The 21,750-nt window shown below is 46.5% G+C and overlaps 1 pseudogene; it reads left to right on the forward strand.

Annotated features, from left to right (window-relative positions):
* Positions 1–2,468: 2,468 nt before the first annotated feature.
* Positions 2,469–5,874, forward strand: LOC123039409 (protein FIZZY-RELATED 1-like; annotated as a pseudogene).
* Positions 5,875–21,750: the final 15,876 nt, after the last annotated feature.

A 21,750-nucleotide genomic window follows, 5' to 3' on the forward strand; every position in this document is an offset into this window, starting at 1 on the left:
CATTACGCTGTGGTGTTCCGGGTGGCGTGAGTTGCGAAACTATTCCATAATTTTTCAAATGTACACCAAACTCGTAACTCAAATATTCTCCTCCACGATCAGATCGTAGAAACTTTATTTTCTTGTTACGATGATTTTCCACTTCACTCTGAAATTCTTTGAACTTTTCAAATGTTTCAGACTTATGTTTCATTAAGTAGATATAACCATATCTGCTTAAATCATCTGTGAAGGTGAGAAAATAACGATATCCGCCACGAGCCTCAATATTCATTGGACCACATACATCTGTATGTATGATTTCCAACAAATTTGTTGCTCTCTCCATAGTACCGGAGAACGGTGTTTATTCATCTTGCCCATGAGGCACGGTTCGCAAGTACCAAGTGATTCATAATCAAGTGGTTCCAAAAGTCCATCAGTATGGAGTTTCTTCATGCGCTTTACACCGATATGACCTAAACGGCAGTGCCACAAATAAGTTGCACCATCATTATCAACTCTGCATCTTTTGGCTTCAACATTATGAATATGTGTATTACTACTCTCGAGATTCAATAAGAATAGACCACTCTTCAAGGGTGCGTGACCATAAAAGATATTACTCATATAAATAGAACAACCATTATTCTCTGATTTAAATGAATAACCGTCTCGCATCAAACAAGATCTAGATATAATGTTCATGCTTAACGCTGGCACTAAATAACAATTATTTAGGTCTAATACTAATCCGAAGGTAGATGTAGAGGTACCGTGCCGACCGTGATCACATCGACTTTGGAACCGTTTCCCACGCGCATCGTCACCTCGTCCTTAGACAATCTTCGCTTAATCCGTAGCCCCTGTTTCAAGTTGCAAATATTAGCAACAGAACCAGTATCAAATACCCAGGTGCTACTGCGAGCATTAGTAAGGTACACATCAATAACATGTATATCATATATACCTTTGTTCACCTTGCCATCCTTCTTATCCGCCAAATACTTTGGGCAGTTCCGCTTCCAGGGACCAGTCTGCTTGCAGTAGAAGCACTCAGTTTCAGGCTTAGGTCTAGACTTGGGTTTCTTCTCTTGAGCAGCAACTTGCTTGCCATTCTTCTTGAAGTTCCCCTTCTTCTTCCCTTTGCCCTTTTTCTTGAAACTAGTGGTTTTGTTAACCATCAACACTTGATGCTCCTTTTTGATTTCTACCTCCGCAGCTTTCAGCATTGCGAAGAGCTCGGGAATAGTCTTATTCATTCCTTGCATATTATAGTTCATCACGAAGCTCTTGTAGCTTGGTGGCAATGATTGGAGAATTCTGTCAATGACGCAATCATCTGGAAGATTAACTCCCAATTGAATCAAGTGATTATTATACCCAGACATTTTGAGTATATGCTCACTGACAGAACTGTTCTCTTCCATCTTGCAGCTATAGAACTTATTGGAGACTTCATATCTCTCAATCCGGGCATTTATTTGAAATATTAACTTCAACTCCTGAAACATCTCATATGCTCCATGACGTTCAAAACGTCGTTGAAGTCCCGATTCTAAGCCGTAAAGCATGGCACACTGAACTATTGAGTAGTCATCAGCTTTGCTCTACCAGACGTTCATAACATCTGGTGTTGCTCTAGCAGCAGGCATGGCACCCAACGGTGCTTCCAGGACGTAATTATTCTGTGCAGCAATGAGGATAATCCTCAAGTTACGGACCCAGTCCGTGTAATTGCTACCATCATCTTTCAACTTTGCTTTCTCAAAGAACACATTAAAAATTCAACGGAACAACAGCACGAGCCATCTATCTACAATCAACATAAACAAGAAAGATACTATCAGGTACTAAGTTCATGATAAATTTAAGTTCAATTAATCATATTACTTAAGAACTCCCACTTAGATAGACATCCCTCTAATCCTCTAAGTGATCACGTGATCCAAATCAACTAAACCATGTCCGATCATCACGTGAGATGGAGTAGTTTCATCGGTGAACATCATTATGTTGATCATATCTACTATATGATTCACGCTCGACCTTTCGGTCTCTGTGTTCCGAGGCCATATCTGTATATGCTTGGCTCGTCAAGTATAACCTGAGTATTCCGCGTGTGCAACTGTTTTGCACCCATTGTATTTGAACGTACTAGAAAAAGGGCTATAGATGGGATTGACACTAATGGCGCACCAGACAGGTGGTGCGCAATTAGTATATACTAATGGCGCACCACCTTCTGATGCGCCATTAGAGTTGAAACTACTAATGGCGCACCATGTCCACGGTGCGCCATTAGTATCAAAAAAAATTGAACTAGTGCGCCTGTCCAAACATACTAATGGCGCATCCATAGTAAGTGCGCCATTACTAGTTGTAACTAGTAATGGCGCACCAGCCAGAAAGTGCGCCACTAATGTTATTTTTTTTATTATTTTTTATTCCTTTTTTTGCAAAAGTACTAATGGCGCACTCACACGTGGTGCGCCATCTACAACGACCGCTTCATCCCCAGCCGCACCGGATCCAACCTCGCGCTCTTCGACCTCGCCCCGGCCCCCTCCTCCTCTGCCTCCGGATCTGCTGCTCCCCCTCACCCTACTGCGCGCTCCTCCGCGCGGCGCTCTTCGGGCCCGACACGCCCGACCGCCTCGCCTCCTCCGCCGGGGCCTCCTCCTCCGCGGCCTCCCTCGTCGGCTCCCCCGCCAGCGGCAACATATTCCGCTTCAAGGCCGAGGTGCCGAGGAACGCCAAGCGGGTGCTCTTCGCCGGCGGGGACGACCAGGACCTGCTCTTCCCCGGCATCTTCACCCCCAAGGGCTCCGGCCCCAGGAAGATCCCCAGGTCGCCCTACAAGGTTGGTCGATTACTTCCGATTTCATGGTTTCTTCTTGATTTGCTTTCTTGGTGTGGGGAATTCCTCTTTATCTTCTTCTTTCATCGCCAAAGATTCCATCTTTCCTCATGATTTTCCTATACAAAGAGAGAATCTCACGGGAATGTGATTCTCCTGCCTGCTACTTCTGCCAGGTGCTGGATGCGCCCGCATTGTAGGACGACTTCTACCTCAACCTCGTGGATTGGTCTTCGCACAATGTCCTCTCGGTCGGATTGGGGAATTGCGTCTACCTGTGGAATGCATGCAGCAGCAAGGTATCAATGTCATCCTCGCACGATTTCTTTTCTGAGAATTGAAGAGAGAGATCCTAATAAACAAGTTTATCACTCCGCAGGTCACCAAGCTCTGCGATTTGGGGGCGGACGACACCGTTTGTTCTGTGAGTTGGGCGCAGCGTGGCACCCACCTGGCTGTAGGGACTAACCAAGGCACCGTCCAGGTTTTCATCTTGCTCCCATCTGAAATTGATCAAATGACATGTTCAGGATCTATCAAAGTTTAGGATGACACTTTAAATTACTTTTGCCGAAAGCTTCAATTCAGACACAAAATAATACAGTAGTAAGCCTTGCATTGTGGAAACGACATCAAAGTAAGATTGTGAGAGTTTCAGAATTTTGCAATACTACCACAGCTCACCAGCAGGCCTTGCATTGTGGTACTTTCATCAGGGGTTACTTAGTTGATGATACTATTTCTTCCTGGTTATACCCATTTCTTCTAAAAAAATCATGACCAATGCGTCAAGTCAGTGCTGCGCACATACCACCAATGGATGAGGGAAACGATAAAGTTTTGTAAATAACCTGAACTAATGTAAACATCATCTTTATCGATGTGTACTTTTATCCCACAGTATTTCGGTTGGTAAAACTTAGTAATCCTGTTGATGTTTGGTATTGGTATAACAATTTGACATTCCAAGGGTGTCTAAATTCTGAATTCCTGATTATCATCTTCGATGTTATCTTATTTAGATATGGGATGCAACACGCTGTAAAAGAATGAGAACCATGGAAAGCCATCGCATGCGAATAGGTGCTCTTGCATGGAACTCTTCATTGCTTTCTTCTGGCAGTCGTGACAAGAACATCCTTCATCATGATCTACACGGCCTTCTTGCATCTGGTGGCTGAACTGCAAATAGGTGCATAAGATTTTGGAATACGACCACAAATACACACTTGAGTTCCATGGATACAGGGAGTCAGGTAATAATCTAGCTATCTAGTTTATCTATCAGCTACATGCAGCCCTTGTTTGTGTTTTTGAATTAAATTGATTTCTTATTTGCACTTCCAAATTTCAAGTATAATCATATCTACTCTTAAGCCGGATAACTCTCAGAACCTTTTAGCACCGTTACTGACTGAATACTTCAGTCATACCAATTCACTAGTTTTCCTGCAAAAATCAGAAAAGATCAAGACTGGCTGAGCTCTGTTGTACAAAAACTGAAGTTTTGGATCACCTATACAGCTCTAATATAATCCAACTGAAGTCCTTATAGTCCCATCCTTCTAGAAAGCACCAAATTTATATCAAAATGGCATCATGGATTCCTTTTGGAAACAGTCTATGGACATTTTAATTGCTATGTTTTTGTAGCTGTAGATAAAATTGATTCTTGTAGTTGTCATGTTAGAGACCTGCACAGATATCATGTGTTCTGAAGGCATGGGATTGCTTATGTAGAATTGTGGAAGGGGTAGATTTAAAAACATGCTGCTCTTCACATGTACTGATTATGCTAAATGTCTTAACAGGTCTGTAATCTTGTGTGGTCAAAGAATGTGAATGAGCTTGTTAGCACACACGGATACTCCCAGAATCAGATAATAGTGTGGCGGTATCCAACGATGTCAAAGGTATGCCACAAGCTTACATTGTAGCTCATTTATACCATACTGTCTCTCGTTTGTTATTAATTGTGTCCATTCTCTCTATTTGTATAGCTTGCCATGTTGACAGGACATACATTCAGAGTATTATATTTAGCCATCTCCCCTGATGGACAGGTGAAATACTCCCTCTTTGATCCCTATATATGCTATGGACCTGACATTTTGTTTTAGTTCTGTTCTTCTGTTAGAGGTGTCTAGTGTAATTTGTTCTCACTGTTCTTTTTTCTTGTCAATATCGACATCAACAGACAATTGTTACTGGTGCTGGTGACGAGACGCTCCGGTTTTGGAACGTGTTTCCGTCTCCCAAGTCCCAGGTACTTGCTTGATGTTTGAAAATATGGTTTTCCTGTCTATATAACTCCACTTCAGGCGGCGTTCCTCTAACTGCTTTCCTTTTTCCTATTATATACAGTGTTCTGACAGCTTAAGTAGCATTGGAGCAACATCATTTGTTAGGAGCTACATCCGGTGACTCGACGAAATCGAGCTTGTAAGTTATTGCGGCAAGTGCTGATCGTCATCAGCACCATTCAATTCCCACACGACCTCCTTCTGTCCATCTGCCGCCGAAGCCAGCACCATTTTAGAGATTGCACGGCAGGGGTGATTGACTGGCTGGCTAGCGCGGATCCGATCCCCTCTCCCGTGCTGGAAGCGGCGCATATCTATTGTTGTTTAGCGGGAAATTCCTCTTGTTTTAGCAACTGAGAAATCTGTTGGCGTGTCAATTATGCGCTTGACTGATGATATACAAGCTGTAGCTCTATTCAGAACATCATGAAATTCAGAACTGGACCTCGCTGGCCTGTGTCAAGGCCTATGGAGGAATTCAGAATTTGGCCATGTCCTCTGATGGATGCAGTGGGTTAAAATTATCTGTCTGGGTGAAAATCCACATGTTGATCATCCGATTTTTTCAAGTACAGCCTAGCGGTGGCAGTCACTGTTGTGTCCGTGAATGTGAGAGTGATTGGTTTTGGTTGGACGTCGCGATCGGACAGTGCATGACAGAGTGCGCCATTAGTTTAAACTAGTAATGTGTGTTGTCTATATTTTGTCAAATTATACATTTTGTAACCTGTGCAAAAAACAGAAAATAAAAAATAAAAAAACCTAATATTCATACTAATGGCGCATCACATGACAGTGCGCCATTAGTATGACAAAGCATACTAATGGCGCATCACTGGACAGTGCGCCATTAGTATGCCGCGGTCACTAATGGTGCATCCCATTGTAGTGCGCCATTAGTATGCCAAAGCACCTGGGTATACATGGCCCCTGGGAGGCATACTAATGGCGCACCCTGGCCTATACTAATGGCGCACCAGTGGTGCGCCATTAGTATACCAGATACTAATGGCGCACCAGTGGTGCGCCATTAGTAAAAATTACTAATGGCGTGCTAGTAATGGCGCACCACTGATGCGCCATTAATGGCCAAATTAGGTGCGCCATTAGTAGGGGTTTTTCTAGTAGTAGTAGAGCCTATCACACCCGATCATCACGTGGTGTCTCAGCACGAAGAACTTTCGCAACGGTGCATATTCAGGGAGAACACTTCTTGATAATTTAGTGAGAGATCATCTTATACTGCTACCGTCAATCAAAGCAAGATAAGATGCATAAAAAGATAAACATCACATGCAATCAATATAAGTGATATGATATGGCCATCATCATCTTGTGCCTGTGATCTCCATCTCCGAAGCACCTTCATGATCACCATCATCACCGGCGCGACACCTTGATCTCCATTGTAGCATCGTTGTTGTCTCGCCAATCTTATGCTTCCACGACTATCGCTACCGCTTAGTGATAAAGTAAAGCATTACATCGCGATTGCATTGCATACAATAAAGAGACAACCATATGGCTCCTGCCAGTTGCCGATAACTCGGTTACAAAACATGATCATCTCATACAATAAAATTCAATATCATGTCTTGACCATATCACATCAGAACATGCCCTGCAAAAACAAGTTAGACGTCCTCTACTTTGTTGTTGCAAGTTTTACGTGGCTGCTACGGGCTTAAGCAAGAACCAATCTCACCTATGCATCAAAACCACAACGATAGTTTGTCAAATAGACTCCGTTTTAACCTTCGCAAGGACCGGGCGTAGCCACACTCGGTTCAACTAAAGTTGGAGAGACAGTCGCCCGCAAGCCATCTATGTGCAAAGCACGACGACGGAACCGGTCTCGCGTAAGCGTACGCGTAAGGTTGGTCTGGGTCATCTCGTCCAATAATACCGCCGAACCAAAGTATGACATGCTGGTAGGCAGTATGACTTGTATCGTCCACAACTCACTTGTGTTCTACTCGTGCAAATAACATCAAACCATAAAACCTAGGCTCAGATGCCACTGTTGGGGAACGTAGTAATTTCAAAAAAATTCCTACGCACACGCAAGATCATGGTGATGCATAGCAACGAGGGGAGAGTATGATCTACGTACCCTTGTAGATCGCAACAGAAGCGTTGACACAACATAGAGGAAGTAGTCGTACGTCTTCTTCCCGATCCAACCGATCCAAGCACCGTTACTCCGGCACCTCCGAGTTATTAGCACACGTACAGCTCGATGACGATCCCCGGGCTCCATCAGCACGACGGCGTGGTGACGATCTTGATGTTCTAACGACGCAGGGCTTCGCCTAAGCACTACAACGATATGATCGAGGTGGAATATGGTGGCAGGGGGCACCGCACACGGCTAAGGAACGATCTCAATGATCAACTTGTGTGTCTAGAGGTGCCCCCTACCTCTGTATATAAAGGTGCCAAGGGGGAGGGGGCCGCCGGCCAAGAGGAGGGCGCAGGAGGAGTCCTACTCCTACCGGGAGTAGGACTCCCCCCCCAATCCTAGTTGGACTAGGATTCCCCGAGGGGGAAAGAGAGAGGGGGGGGCCGGTCACCTCTCCTAGTCCTAATAGGACTAGGGGAGGGGGGAGGCGCGCGGCCACCTTGGGCTGCCCCTTTCTCCTTTCCACTAAAGCCCATTAAGGTCCATATGGCTCCCGGGGGGTTCCGGTAACCTCCCGGTACTCCGGTAAAATCCCGATTTCACCCGGAACACTTCCGATATCCAAATATAGGCTTCCAATATATCAATCTTTATGTCTCGACCATTCCGTGGTCACATCCGAGACTCTGAACTAACTACGGTACATCAAAATGCATAAACTCATAATAACTGTCATCGTAACGTTAAGCGTGCGGACCCTACGGTTCGAGAACAATGTAGACATGACCGAGACACGTCTCAGGTTAATAACCAATAGCGGGACCTGGATGCCCATATTGGCTCCTACATATTCTACGAAGATCTTTATCGGTCAGACCGCATAACAACATACGTTGTTCCCTTTGTCATTGGTATGTTACTTGCCCGAGATTCGATCGTCGGTATCCAATACCTAGTTCAATCTCGTTACCGGCAAGTCTCTTTACTCATTCCGTAATACATCATCTCACAACTACCATATTAGTTGTAATGCTTGCAAGGCTTATGTGATGTGCATTACCGAGAGGGCCCAGAGATACCTCTCCGACAATCGGAGTGACAAAACCTAATCTCGAAATACGCCAACCCAACATGTACCATTGGAGACACCTGTAGTACTCCTTTATAATCACCCAGTTACGTTGTGACGTTTGGTAGTACCCAAAGTGTTCCTCCGGTAAACGGGAGTTGCATAATCTCATAGTTATAGGAACATGTATAAGTCATGAAGGAAGCAATAGCAACATACTAAACGATCGGGTGCTAAGCTAATGGAATGGGTCATGTCAATCAGATCATTCAACTAATGATGTGACCTCGTTAATCAAATAACAACTCATTGTTCATGGTTAGGAAACATAACCATCTTTGATTAACGAGCTAGTCAAGTAGAGGCATACTAGTGACACTGTGTTTGTCTATTTATTCACACATGTATTATGTTTCCGATTAATACAATTCTAGCATGAATAATAAACATTTATCATGATTATAAGGAAATAAATAATAACCTTATTATTGCCTCTAGGGCATATTTCCATCAAATATATCATTCATCATTCATCACAACTTCTGGCCATATCACATCACATGCCAATTGCTGCAAAAACAAGTTAGACGTCCTCTAATTGTTGTTGCATCTTTTACGTGGCTGCAATTGGGTTCTAGCAAGAATGTTTTCTTACCTACGAATAACCACAACGTGATTTTGTCAACTTCTATTTACCCTTCATAAGGACCCTTTTCATCTAATCCGCTCCAACTAAAGTAGGAGAGACAGACACCCGCTAGCCACCTTATGCAACTAGTGCATGTCAGTCAGTGGAACCTGTCTCACGTAAGCATACGTGTAAGGTCGGTCCGGGCCGCTTCATCCCACAATACCGCTGAAGCAAGAAAAGACTAGTAGCGGTAAGCTAGTTGACAAGATCTACGCCCACAACAAATTTGTGTTCTACTCGTGCAATAGAGAACTACGCATAGACCTAGCTCTGATACCACTGTTGGGGAACGTTGCAGAAAATAAAAAATTTCCTACGGTTTCACCAAGATCCATCTATGAGTTCATCTAAGCAACGAGTCATGGGAGAGAGATTGCATCTACATACCCCTTGTAGATCGCGTGCGGAAGCGTTCAAGAGAACGGTGATGATGGACTCGTACTCGCCGTGATTCAAATCATCGATGACCAAGTGCCGAACGGACAGCACCTCCGCGTTCAACACACGTACGGAGCGGATGACGTCTCCTCCTTATTGATCCAGCAAGGGGGAAGGAGAGGTTGATAATGATCCAGCAGCACGACGGCGTGGTGGTGGATGCAGCAGAACTCCGGCAGGGCTTCGCCAAGCTGCTGCGGGAGGAGGACGAGGTGTAGCAGGGGGAGGGAGGCGCCAAGACTTGGGGTGCGGCTTCCCTCCCCCTTGCCCTCCTTTATATAGGCCCCCAGGGGGGTGCCGGCCCTAGGAGATGCAATCTCCCAAGGGGGGCGGCGGCCAAGGGGGGTGGAGTGCCCCCTAAGGCAAGTGGTGCGCCCCCTCCCCCCCCCCCCACCTAGGGTTTCCAACCCTAGGCACGGGGGGGCCCAAGGGGGGGGCGCACCAGCCCACTAGGGGCTGGTTCCCCTCCCACTTCAGCCCACGGGGCCCTCCGGGATAGGTGGCCCCACCCGGTGGACCCCCGGGACCCTTCCGGTGGTCCCGGTACAATACCGGGTGACCCCGAAACTTTCCCGATGGCCGAAACAGCACTTCCTATATATAATTCTTTACCTGTGGACCATTCCGAAACTCCTCGTGACGTCCGGGATCTCATCCGGGACTCCGAACAACATTCGGTTTGCTGCATACTCATATTCATACAACCCTAGCGTCACCGAACCTTAAGTGTGTAGAACCTACGGGTTCGGGAGACATGTAGACATGACCGAGACGGCTCTCCGGTCAATAACCAATAGCGGGATCTGGATACCCATGTTGGCTCCCACATACTCCTCGATGATCTCATCGGATGAACCATGATGTCGTGGATTCAAGCAACCCCGTATACTATTCCCTTTGTCAAACGGTATGTTACTTGCCCGAGACTCGATCGTCGGTATCCCAATACCTCGTTCAGTCTCGTTACCGGCAAGTCACTTTACTCGTACCATAATGCATGATCCCGTGACCAGAAACTTGGTCACTTTGAGCTCATTATGATGATGCACTACCGAGTGGGCCTAGTGATACCTCTCCGTTATACAGAGTGACAAATCCCAGTCTCGATCCGTGTCAACACAACAGACACTTTCGGAGATACCTGTAGTGCACCTTTATAGTCACCCAGTTACGTTGTGACGTTTGGTACACCCAAAGCACTCCTACGGTATCCGGGAGTTACACGATCTCATGGTCTAAGGAAAAGATACTTGACATTGGAAAAGCTCTAGCAAAACGAACTACATGATCTTGTGCTATGCTTAGGATTGGGTCTTGTCCATCACATCATTCTCCTAATGATGTGATCCCGTTATCAACGACATCTAATGTCCATAGTCAGGAAACCATGACTATCTGTTGATCAACGAGCTAGTCAACTAGAGGCTCACTAGGGACGTATTGTGGTCTATGTATTCACACGTGTATTACGATTTCCGGATAATACAATTATAGCATGAATAAAGACAATTATCATGAACAAGGAAATATAATAATAATCCTTTTATTATTGCCTCTAGGGCATATTTCCAACAATAGCTGGGATTCTGACGTCCCACTCCTTCATCACTTGGTTAACCACCAAATCCGAGTCGCCGTAGACCATGAGGCGACGGACGCCGAGTGAAATGGCCATACGCAACCCATACAAAAGTGCTTCGTATTCTGCTTCGTTGTTGGAGGAATCAAAGTGAATCTGGAGTACATATCTGAGCTTATCTCCTCGGGGGGAAACCAACACTACCCCCGCACCGGAACCATTCAGCATTTTAGAGCCATCAAAGAACTTGGTCCAGTGCTCCGAGTGAACTTGAGTCGGCAATTGCTGTTCAGTCCACTCGGCGAGGAAATCTGCTATTGCTTGGGACTTGATAGCTTTCTTTTCCTCAAATCTGATATCCAAGGGAAGGAGTTCAATCGCCCATTTTGCCACTTGACCAGCTGCATCCCTGTTGTGTAGAATCTCTGATAACGGGGCGTCGCTGACGACTGTGATGGTATGGTCAGAGAAATAGTGAGCAACTTTCTTCGTGGTCATATAAATCCCATATACAAGCTTCTGATAATGAGGGTATCTTTGCTTTGATGGGGTCAGGACTTCAGAAATATAATATACAGGGTGCTGAACTTTGAAGGTTTTCCCTTCTTCTTCCCGCTCGACCGTAAGTATTGTACTGACAACTTGTCCTGTGGCTGCAATGTAAAGCAGCAAAGGGTCTTTGCTGATCGGGGCAGCAAGCACCGGCTGGGTGGAAAGCAGGGTTTTTAACTTTGCAAACGCTGCATCAGCTTCAGGAGTCCACTCGAACTTGTCTGACTTCTTCGTCAGTCGATAAATAGGCAATGTCTTCTCACCGAGACGAGAGATGAATCGACTTAAAGCGGCCAAGCAACCAGTAAGCTTCTGAACATCGTGCACATGCACAGGTCATTTCGTTCAGAGTATAGTGCTCACTTTCTCTGGGTTTGCATCGATTCCTCCTTCGGAAGCGAGAAAACCGAGTAACTTTCCGCCAAGAACTCCGAATGTGCACTTGGATGGATTAAGCTTGATATCATACCTCCTGAGGTTGGCAAATGTTTCAGCAAGGTCAGTCATCAGGTCGGAACCTTTCCGAGACTTGACCACAATGTCATCCATGTATGCTTCCACATTCCGTCTAATTTGAGTGAGCAAACACTTCTGGATCATCCTCATGAACGTGGCTCCGGCATTCTTGAGGCTGAATGGCATGGTGACATAACAGAAGCACCCGAATGGGGTGATGAAAGTTGTTTTGATTTCATCGGGCCCATACAGACGGATCTGATGGTACCCGGAATAAGCGTCTAAGAAAGACAATCGTTCACATCCCGCAGTCGAGTCGACTATTTGGTTGATGCGGGGAAGAGGAAAATGATCTTTCGGGCAGGCCCGATTGATATGTTTAAAGTCAATGCACATGCGAAGTGACTTGTCCTTCTTGGGGACCATGACAACATTGGCGAGCCACTCGGAGTGGTAAATCACCAGGATAAACTCTGCTGCTAAGAGCCGAGCTACCTCTTCGCCAATAGCCTTCCTTTTTTGGACGGCGGACCGTCGCAGATGTTCCTTGACAGGTTTTGCCTTTGAGTCGACTCGCAGACGGTGCTCAGCCAGCCCCCTGGGTACACCCGGCATGTCAGAAGGTTTCCATGCAAAGATGTCCCAGTTCTCACGGAGGAACTGGATGAGTGCTTCTTCCTATTTGGGGTCGAGTGTTGTGGAGATATTGGTCGGAGCAGCGTTGGGGTAGGTCGGATGGATGTGAACTGGTTTTGTCTCACCAGATGACTGAAACGCTGATTCTGTAGCGGGCTTCTTGGCTCGCAACAAATCACTCGGGTCTGCATTTCTCTGGTGTTCCTGCCACTCTTCTGCCACCATCTGTGCATCGGCAATCTTTGAGCCTTTCTGAAAGTACTCTTCCGCCTTCTTGTGATTACTCGTAATGGTGATCACGCCTTTAGGGCCAGGCATCTTCAATTTGAGGTACACATAACATGGTCGAGCCATAAAACGTGCATAAGCTGGCCTGCCCAAAATGGCGTGATAGGCACTTTAGAAATCCACAACCTCAAATGTCAACTTTTCTTTGCGGAAGTTTTTGGAATCACCAAAAACCACATCGAGAGCAATCTGGCCGAGTGATGCAGCCTTCTTGCCAGGAATGACTCCATAGAAACTCATGTTGCTTGCGCTGAGTCTGGACATCGAAATGCCCATCCCTTTCAGCATCTCAGCGTACAGTATATTCAAACTACTGCCGCCATCCATCAACACTTTAGTCAGTCGAGTGCCTTCGACGACTCGGTCGACCACCAGAGCTTGCCTCCCAGGGGTGGCTATGTGCGTCGGGTGATCAGACTGGTCGAATGTGATGGCCGTCTAAGACCACTTCAGATAATTGGGTGTCACCGGAGCGACCATATTCACCTCTCGGTTTATAACTTTTAGTCGACTTTTGCTCTCAATGTCAGCAAAAATCACCAAAGTGGAATTGAACTGAGGATATTCTTCGTCACTATCCCCCTTGTCCTCAACTTTGCCCGACTCTTTTTCCTTATCCTTGGACTGTTTCCCCTGGAACTGTTGTATCAGGAGTCGACATTGTCGAGTGGTATGCTTCGGGTAAATGAAATTACCCTCTTCATCTTTCTTCATGTGGATGTGACACGGTAAATCCATCACGTCATTTCCCTCTTTATCCTTCACCTTCTTGGGGTTCCAAGGCCCTTTGGGCTTTCCTTTGAACTTTCCCTGAGTCACGGCCAAGGCTTCTCCAGGAGCAGCTGGCTCGGCTTTCCACTTTTGCTTCCGACTGGAGTTCCCTCCTCCAGTTTCCTGGGCGACTGACTTGTGCTTACCACTCCGGAGCCAATCCTCTTCCTCACCATTGGCATATTTGGTGGCTATCTCCATCATTCGACTCAGAGAAATGTCTCCGGTTCGACCGAATTTCAGGCTTAGCTCTCTGTACTTAACGCCTTCCTTGAAGGCGCAGACTGCCTGGTGATCAGATACATTCTCTACTGTGTGATGCAATGTGATCCATCTCTGGATGTAATCTCTCAAAGTCTTATTCGACTTCTGCACACAAGATTGCAGCTCTGTTAGTCCTGCTGGTCGCTTGCATGTTCCTTCAAACATTCTGACAAACACTCGGGAAAGGTCTTCCCATGTGTAAATGCTGCTGGGTGTCAACTGATTCAACCATGCTCTGGCCGATCCCTCCAACATAAGAGGCAGATGCTTCATGGCCACCTCATCATTTCCGCCGCCGATCTGGACAGCCACTCGGTAGTCTTCAAGCCAAGTATCAGGCTTAGACTCACCACTGAATTTACTGACTCCAGTCGCCAACCTGAAGTTGGGGGGAATCACCGTGGCCCTGATGGCTCTGCTGAAACACTCTGGTCCGGAGACATGCACTCGGCTGCTGGTGGGTACATCTCTGTCGTGACCCTCTCTATGAGCTCTATTCCTGTCTACCAGACCTTGAACGATGATGGATCTCGCATCAAAGCCTGGTTCCCTGGGGTCGACTGGAATTCTTCGCCCGCCACTGTTCTGGCGTCTATCATCCTGCTATTGAGGTGCGTAGGATCCACCCCTTGGGGGAGGGGTGGGCACTCGACGTTGATCATCGCGATCGAATCGGTGATCATACTGCTCACGGTTCCTGTACTGATCGTGCTGGTCTCCACGCCCTTCACGCCTCAGGGGCGATCTGGGGCTATGAGCCGACTGGACCGTATTCGCGGCCACGGATTTGCTGTTAATCCTGTTCCGCGACTGGGATACAGCTGAATTTTGATGTCCTGCTGCCCGGAGCAAATCTTTGATCTGCATCAAGCCTCTGCCAGCCTCTGATTGGGAAGGCTGAATTGACTCTGCTATACGGGCTGCAGCTGCTAAATTCTGAATCGGAGTTTGATATACTTGAGTCGGAGGTGGAAAGAGCTGACGGCGATTGGAGTCCGGGACCCGTTGCCACGCACGCTCATCGAGTGCTCGCTGAAGGTTCTCCGGTCGAGTGCGCTCAGCCAGGTTGGCCAAGCGCGCGTCCTCTAAGGCGCGAGCCTCAGGGGTTTCTCCAACGATAGCAGTTTGAAGTGCATCCATGTTCCAGCAGCGAAGTTCTTCCCTCTGCAGCGAATCGAGGGGCTCGGGGAGGTACTCCTCATGGGCATGCGACGGATCGCCTCTGCCGTTGCCTCCCTCGGCACCGGGAAAGCCGGGGGGACCGTGTAGTCCATTGACCATCAGGACCTCCGCCGATGGATCGCTGCTGTCGCACTCGGATGCAGTCTCTGCGGAGCCAGTCGATAGATCGAACAGGCCGCAGAGAGATTCGTCGGGCTCGATTGCCGCGACTTGGGCGGTGGTCGACTGGCGAGCCATCGCATGCCTCACCCACCGCTGAAGCCTCGACCGACCAGAGCGCTTGCATCGACGGGAAGCTGGGAGGGAGGATGACACGAAAACCGGTCGATACTGGGTCGACGGTTGCCGCAAGAGGACGCCGCGGACGCATGCACGAAAGTGCGTTGCTCCGCGGACTGGGAGCGCGTCGACGTTGAGCGGAGCCTCCTGAAGCCAGGCAGAGTCGTCGGCGATGAACATGAGCGCGCCGAGACGGATCTCGCGGCCCTCAACCAAAACTCCGCCTGAAACCATGATGAAGGAGATCGGAAAAAATTGCAACTTCTCCAATAAGTCGCTAAGACACCTGCCCCACGGTGGGCGCCAACTGTCGTGGTTCTAAGTCTGACAGTAGTGTAGGGGGGTACTAAAGGAGAAGCAAGATCCTAGCTATGGAGTAGTTGTACACGCAAGAGTTTTACGAGTTCAGGCCCTTCTCGGAAGAAGTAACAACCCTACGTCTCGGTGCCCGGAGGTGGTCGACTAGATTATATGCGTGTGAGTTACAGGGGTGCGAACCCTTTACACTGAGGAGGGGGTGGCTTATATAGAGTTCCCCAGACCCCTCCGGCCCTCAGTTATGCAGGGTTTAAAGTACATTAAGTTAGGGGGTTACTGGTAACGCCCTCATAAAGTTGTATGAAGACCATAAAGGCTACTTAATGATAGACCATTGCATGCAGAGTGACTTTAGATCTCTTGGCCGTCGAGTGGTTAGCTTCATGGTCGAGTGGTTATCTTCATGGTCGAGTGTCCTCGAGTCCGTCGAGTGGATCACCTCTAGGTCGACTGATAGGTAGTTTCTTCTAGAGATGTCCTTGGGTAGGGTAGCTTAGACAGGTCCATGACCCTACCCTAGGTACATAGCTTCATCAGGCGATGTCTCCCAGGAGCGCCCTAGCCGCGGAGGCGAACATGCCGAGCCGGCGGCGCTGAAGTTTCCCAATCATCTCAATAAGCACCTCAATAAGCAGAAGGAGTTCATCCAAGGCTTGGTGGTGCTGCTGAAGGAGAGCCTCGACGATATGCCCGCTGAGCTCAATAAGCAGGGGGAGTTGACCGCCGGCTTGGTGATGTTGCTGAAGAATAGCATTGCCTTGGAGAAGAAGGCGACCGGCGAAATCCCGCGACTTCAGGAGGACAAGGCGAAGCTCTGCCACGAGATCGACCTGTTGAAGAAGAAGAACGCTGGCTGGAAGAAGCTGCATGGGAATAGTAGTTTCTCGATGAAGATGCTACAGGCCCTCGTCATGGAACAGAAGGAGGAGTTGGCGAAGCTCCGCATCGAGCACCCAGCTGCTGTCAAGGTACATAATGCGGCCGTGGAATAGATGATGAAGGCTCGTGTCGAGAAATCCCGCGTCATGGACAGAATGAAGAAGATGGAGGAGGAGACGCGCAAGGAGATGGAGGTCGTGGAGGCGATGAAGAAGCAGTTATGACTCCACGGTGAATTAGATCATTTGGGGTGATAATCTTCCTTCTTCTTTTGCTCCTGTGTTTCATCTTTTGCTTTGGGTGTTTCGCCGCACATGTCACATTCTCTAGGAGGCATGAATAGAACAATGTTTTTTTAGGAATGAATAGAACAATGCTAACAATGAGATGACTAGCAAATTAGATCATTTTTTATCGCCATATGGCACTGGGCTGCCGTGTTTCGTGCTCCTCCGTCGTAGTACTACTCCAGTGGAAAACTTGAGTATACCGCACGGTTCTTTGCTCCTCCTCAGGTCGTCGGCGCATTTATACGAGCAGTGAAATCACAAGGCCCCGCCTTCCAGCAGTAATGAGCCGTCAAATCACAAAGGCCCTTGCCTCTCGTGAAACCGACCATGCTAGACTGCCCCGCCCTCTAGCCTTTTAAAAAATGTATACTTCTGTACAGTAGTAGTATCAATGGATTGCGCCATGGAGCAAAACTTGAAATTAAAAAAAAGGTGGTACATATAGAGAGTGCTCGTCGCCAAATTATGCATATAGTACTATTAAAAAAGGCTAGTCACAATAATGGTGTCCAGCACAACCCACCCCTCAAATAAAACTAAGCATCTTGGAATTCTTTGGCAAAACTAAGCACCCTGAAATTCTTTGACAACTAAACTACTGGCTATTTGATGTTGGCCATATATATTGTACGTACATAATGTGAAGAAACGAGTGGTAGTACTATACCAACTAAAAGATGAAATGTAAGAAATACTAGTAGTATGTACGTACTGAAGAGTTAAAGTAACGAGAAGAAACATAACATAGTTCTGCTGGGGGCTCAGCACAACACACCCCTCAAATTAAATTAAGCACACCTAACATTAGACTTTGCAACTATTCCGGTAGACACTACATTAGAACCACCATGAGCAATGACACTGCCACCTTACTCGAAGTCCTCGTCCACGTCCTCGACTTTGTCCTTGTCCCTCTTCCTCTTGGCCGATACTTCTTTGCTTGAACCGCACACTTGGCTCTTGCTCTTCATCCAACCCTTGTAGATATTGAAACAAAGGTAGCCATCCATTGCAGCATAGTGGATGTGGTCTATATCTAGTACATTCCGCTGCCATGCATAACAATGAAACGTGTATGGAGGTTTCTCCAGTTTACCATACAAAGGATGAACCATGGCTCCTGCCAGGGTCAGCATTGAAGGCTGACAAGAGGACACCAGCCGATTCTTCTGGAGGTTGAAGGGGTTGCCTACAACAAGGCCTATCCGACCCAGGACTTCTTTGTCATTCCCAAACTCTATAGTAACGAATTTGACTAGGTTAGTCTCGAGGAAGTCCTTAAAATCCAGGCATTCAACGTCGGCATGGCATATGTGGTAGACCAAGCATAAGTCATGCACACAAACCTGGATCACGGCGGGCTTCTTCCTCTCTTCATCCTTTAGATCCTTCTCTCGTCCCGGGACTGTGGTGTACTCAACATCTAGCCCAGCGACCCACTCATCATCTGAGTTTTCGAACATGCGTCTGAAGCGAGAAAGGCATCCTTTCACCGTCGCGGAAGAACGGGTGTAGATGACGTTGAACTTATCGCCGGTGATGGTTCTAACCTTGTACTCACTGCCGATCGTGGAGATTTGGGATGCCATGGATTTGGGAGGAGGGTTAGGATTAGTGGAACTGCCGTAATGTGAAAGAACGGGATGACTAGGAGCGAACTGTCGTAGTATTAAAGGACGTGCAGGGACGAGTAGGACCGAATTGCCAGCGTGCGAATGGCAGGGTAGTGGCTTTCCATTCTCCCATGATACGGGCTTCTGAGAGCCCTTGGATCTGAGATCGAACGGTTGCATGGCGTGATTCTAGACCTATGGGTGAATATCCTATCCTAGAGGGTTATTCTGCAAATTTTCAGCAACTTAGCATGCGACCGTTTGATCACAGATCCAAGGGCTGCCAGCAGCCCGTATCATGGTCGCGCCTACCATGACCGTCGCGTCGCTCGTGCGGTCGCGCCCTTGGAGATTTAACATGGTGCGTTAGGCTATCTGATGTTGGCATGTCATACATAGTCATCACTTAGTCACTCATACTACAACAAGGTTAGCTATAAGGTTGGCTATAAGTGTATTGTTTTTACTTCTCTCTATCTCTTTCTTCGTACTCCCTCCGTCCCATAATATAAGAACGTTTTTGACACTAGTGTAGTGCCAAAAACGTTCTTATATTATGGGACACAGGGAGTACTAGTATTTATTGCATTTGCCAAGGAGTGACCTCTTCCAATGAAATGGTGTGCTTATTAGTTTTTTGTTGCTAAGTTTGCTTCATTTAATGAGCTATAGACTCAAAATTGTCTTTTCACCTAGGTACACATGCTTAGCACCGTTTCTTCCTTGGGTCACCAAACTAGTCTCTCTCTTCTTGATTAACTTGCCACATCAGACTTTATGCCTATGTGGCAAGCTTAGCACCTGTAGGAGCAAGTAAGGTTGCTTGTAATGGGAGTAGTATCATACAAAAGTATCATATGCATGATACTAGTATATGATACTCTCCATTACGACCAACCTAAGTACAATAGTGCGCTTTACATGCACTTTTGCATATGTGGAGGAAAGAGAGGCAAGGAAAAAGTGGAGAAGTGGGCTCTCATGCAAGAGCCAGCCTCTACTACAGTCTGCATGGTGGAGCATTGGGAGAGGCACTGATGACCCACAAGTGTAGGGGATCTATCGTAGTCCTTTCGATAAGTAAGAGTGGCGAACCCAACAAGGAGAAGAAGGAAATGATAAGCGGTTTTCAGTAAGGTTTCCTGCAAGCACTGAAATTGTAGGTGATAGATAGTTTTGTGATAAGATAAATAGTAACGAGTAAAATGTAAACAAAGTAAATAAAGTGCAGCAAGGTGGCCCAATACTTTATGTAGCAAAGGATAAGCCTGTACAATTTCTAATAATGAGAAAGGAGCTCCCGAGGACACATGGGAATTATCATCAAGCTAGTTTTCATCACGTTCATATGATTCGCGTCCGGTACTTTGATAATTTGATATGTGGGTGGGCCGGTGCTTGGGTACTGCCCTTACTTGGACAAGCATCCCACTTATGATTAACCCCTATTGCAAGCATCCGCAACTACAACAAAAGTATTAAGTTAAACCTAACCATAGCATGAAACATGTGGATCCAAATCAGCCCCTAACAAAGCAACGCATAAACTAGGGTTTAAGCTTCTGTCACTCTAGCAACCCATCATCTACTTATTACTTCCCTATGCCTTCCTCTAGGCCCAAACAATGGTGAAGTGTCATGTAGTCGATGTTCACATGACACCACTAGAGGAGAAGACAACATACATCTCATAAAAATATCGAACGAATACCAAATTCACATGACTACTAATAGCAAGACTTCACCCATGTCCTCAGGAACAAACGTAACTACTCACAAAGCATATTCATGTTCATAATCAGAGGTGTAATAATATGCATTAAGGATCTGAACATATGATCTTCCACCAAGTAAACCAATAAGTATCAACTACAGGGAGTAATCAACACTACTAGCAACCCACAGGTACTAATTTGTGGTTTTGGATACAAGATTGGATACAATAGATGAACTAGAGTTTGAGAGGAGATGGTGCTGGTGAAGATGTTGATGGAGATTGACCCCCTCCCGATGAGAGGATCGTTCGTGATGACGTTGGTGATTATTTCCCCCTCCCGGAGGGAAGTGTCCCCGGCAGAACAGCTCTGCCAGAGCCCTAGATTGGTTCCGCCAAGGTTCCGCCTCGTGGCGGCAGAGTTTCATCCCGTAAGCTTGCCCACGATTTTTTCCAGGGTAAAAGCCTTCATATAGCGGAAGATGGACATCGGAGGACCACCAGGGGGCCCAGGAGACAGGGGGCATGCCCAGTAGGGGGGGCTCACCCTCCTGGCCAGGGTATGGGCCCCTTGATGTATTTCTTTCTCTCAATAATTCTTAATAAATCCAAAAACATGTTTCGTGGAGTTTCAGGACTTTTGGAGCAGTGCAGAATAGGTTTCCAATGTTTGCTCCTTTTCCAGCCAGAATTCCAGCTGCCGGCATTCCCCCTCTTCATGGTAAACCTTGTAAAATAAGAGAGAATAGCCATAAGTATTGAGATATAATGTGTAATAACAGCCCATAATGCAATAAATATTGACATAAAAGCATGATGCAAAATGGACGTATCAACTCCCCCAAGCTTAGACCTCGCTTGTCCTCAAGCGGAAGCCGATATCGAAAAATATGTCCACATGTTTAGAGATAGAGGTGTCGATAAAAATAAAATACGGACATGAGGGCATCATGATCATTCTTACAACAGCAACATATATAGATTCCATTATATAATTTCTTATGCTCAAGTGACAATCAATTCACAATATCAAGTATGGTTCAAAAACTTCATTGAGAACTAACAAACTATAATCTTAGTCATTGCAGCAATCGCAATTTATAATAACATCAGAAAGAGTCAACAATAGAGCTTTTCAGCAAGTCCACATACTCAACTATCATATAGTCTTCTACAATTGCTAACACTCATGCAATACTTGTGGTTATGGAGTTTCAGCCGGACACTGAGAAAGATAGGGGCTTATTATGTTGCCTCCCAACGTATTCACCTTTAGGTGATGTCAACAATAATAGCCCATGCTAACGAACATCCAGTTGGATATATATATATATATATCATGATCTTTCAAACACAAGGATATTGCTAAAGGATAAAATGAAAAAGGGAAAGGTGAGGATCACCTTGACTCAAGTTCAAATAAAAACATAAAGTAAGAACATAAAGTAAAGATAGGCCTTTCGCAGA

This window comes from Triticum aestivum, chromosome 2B (assembly GCF_018294505.1).
Source record: "Triticum aestivum cultivar Chinese Spring chromosome 2B, IWGSC CS RefSeq v2.1, whole genome shotgun sequence".
NCBI lineage: Eukaryota > Viridiplantae > Streptophyta > Magnoliopsida > Poales > Poaceae > Triticum > Triticum aestivum.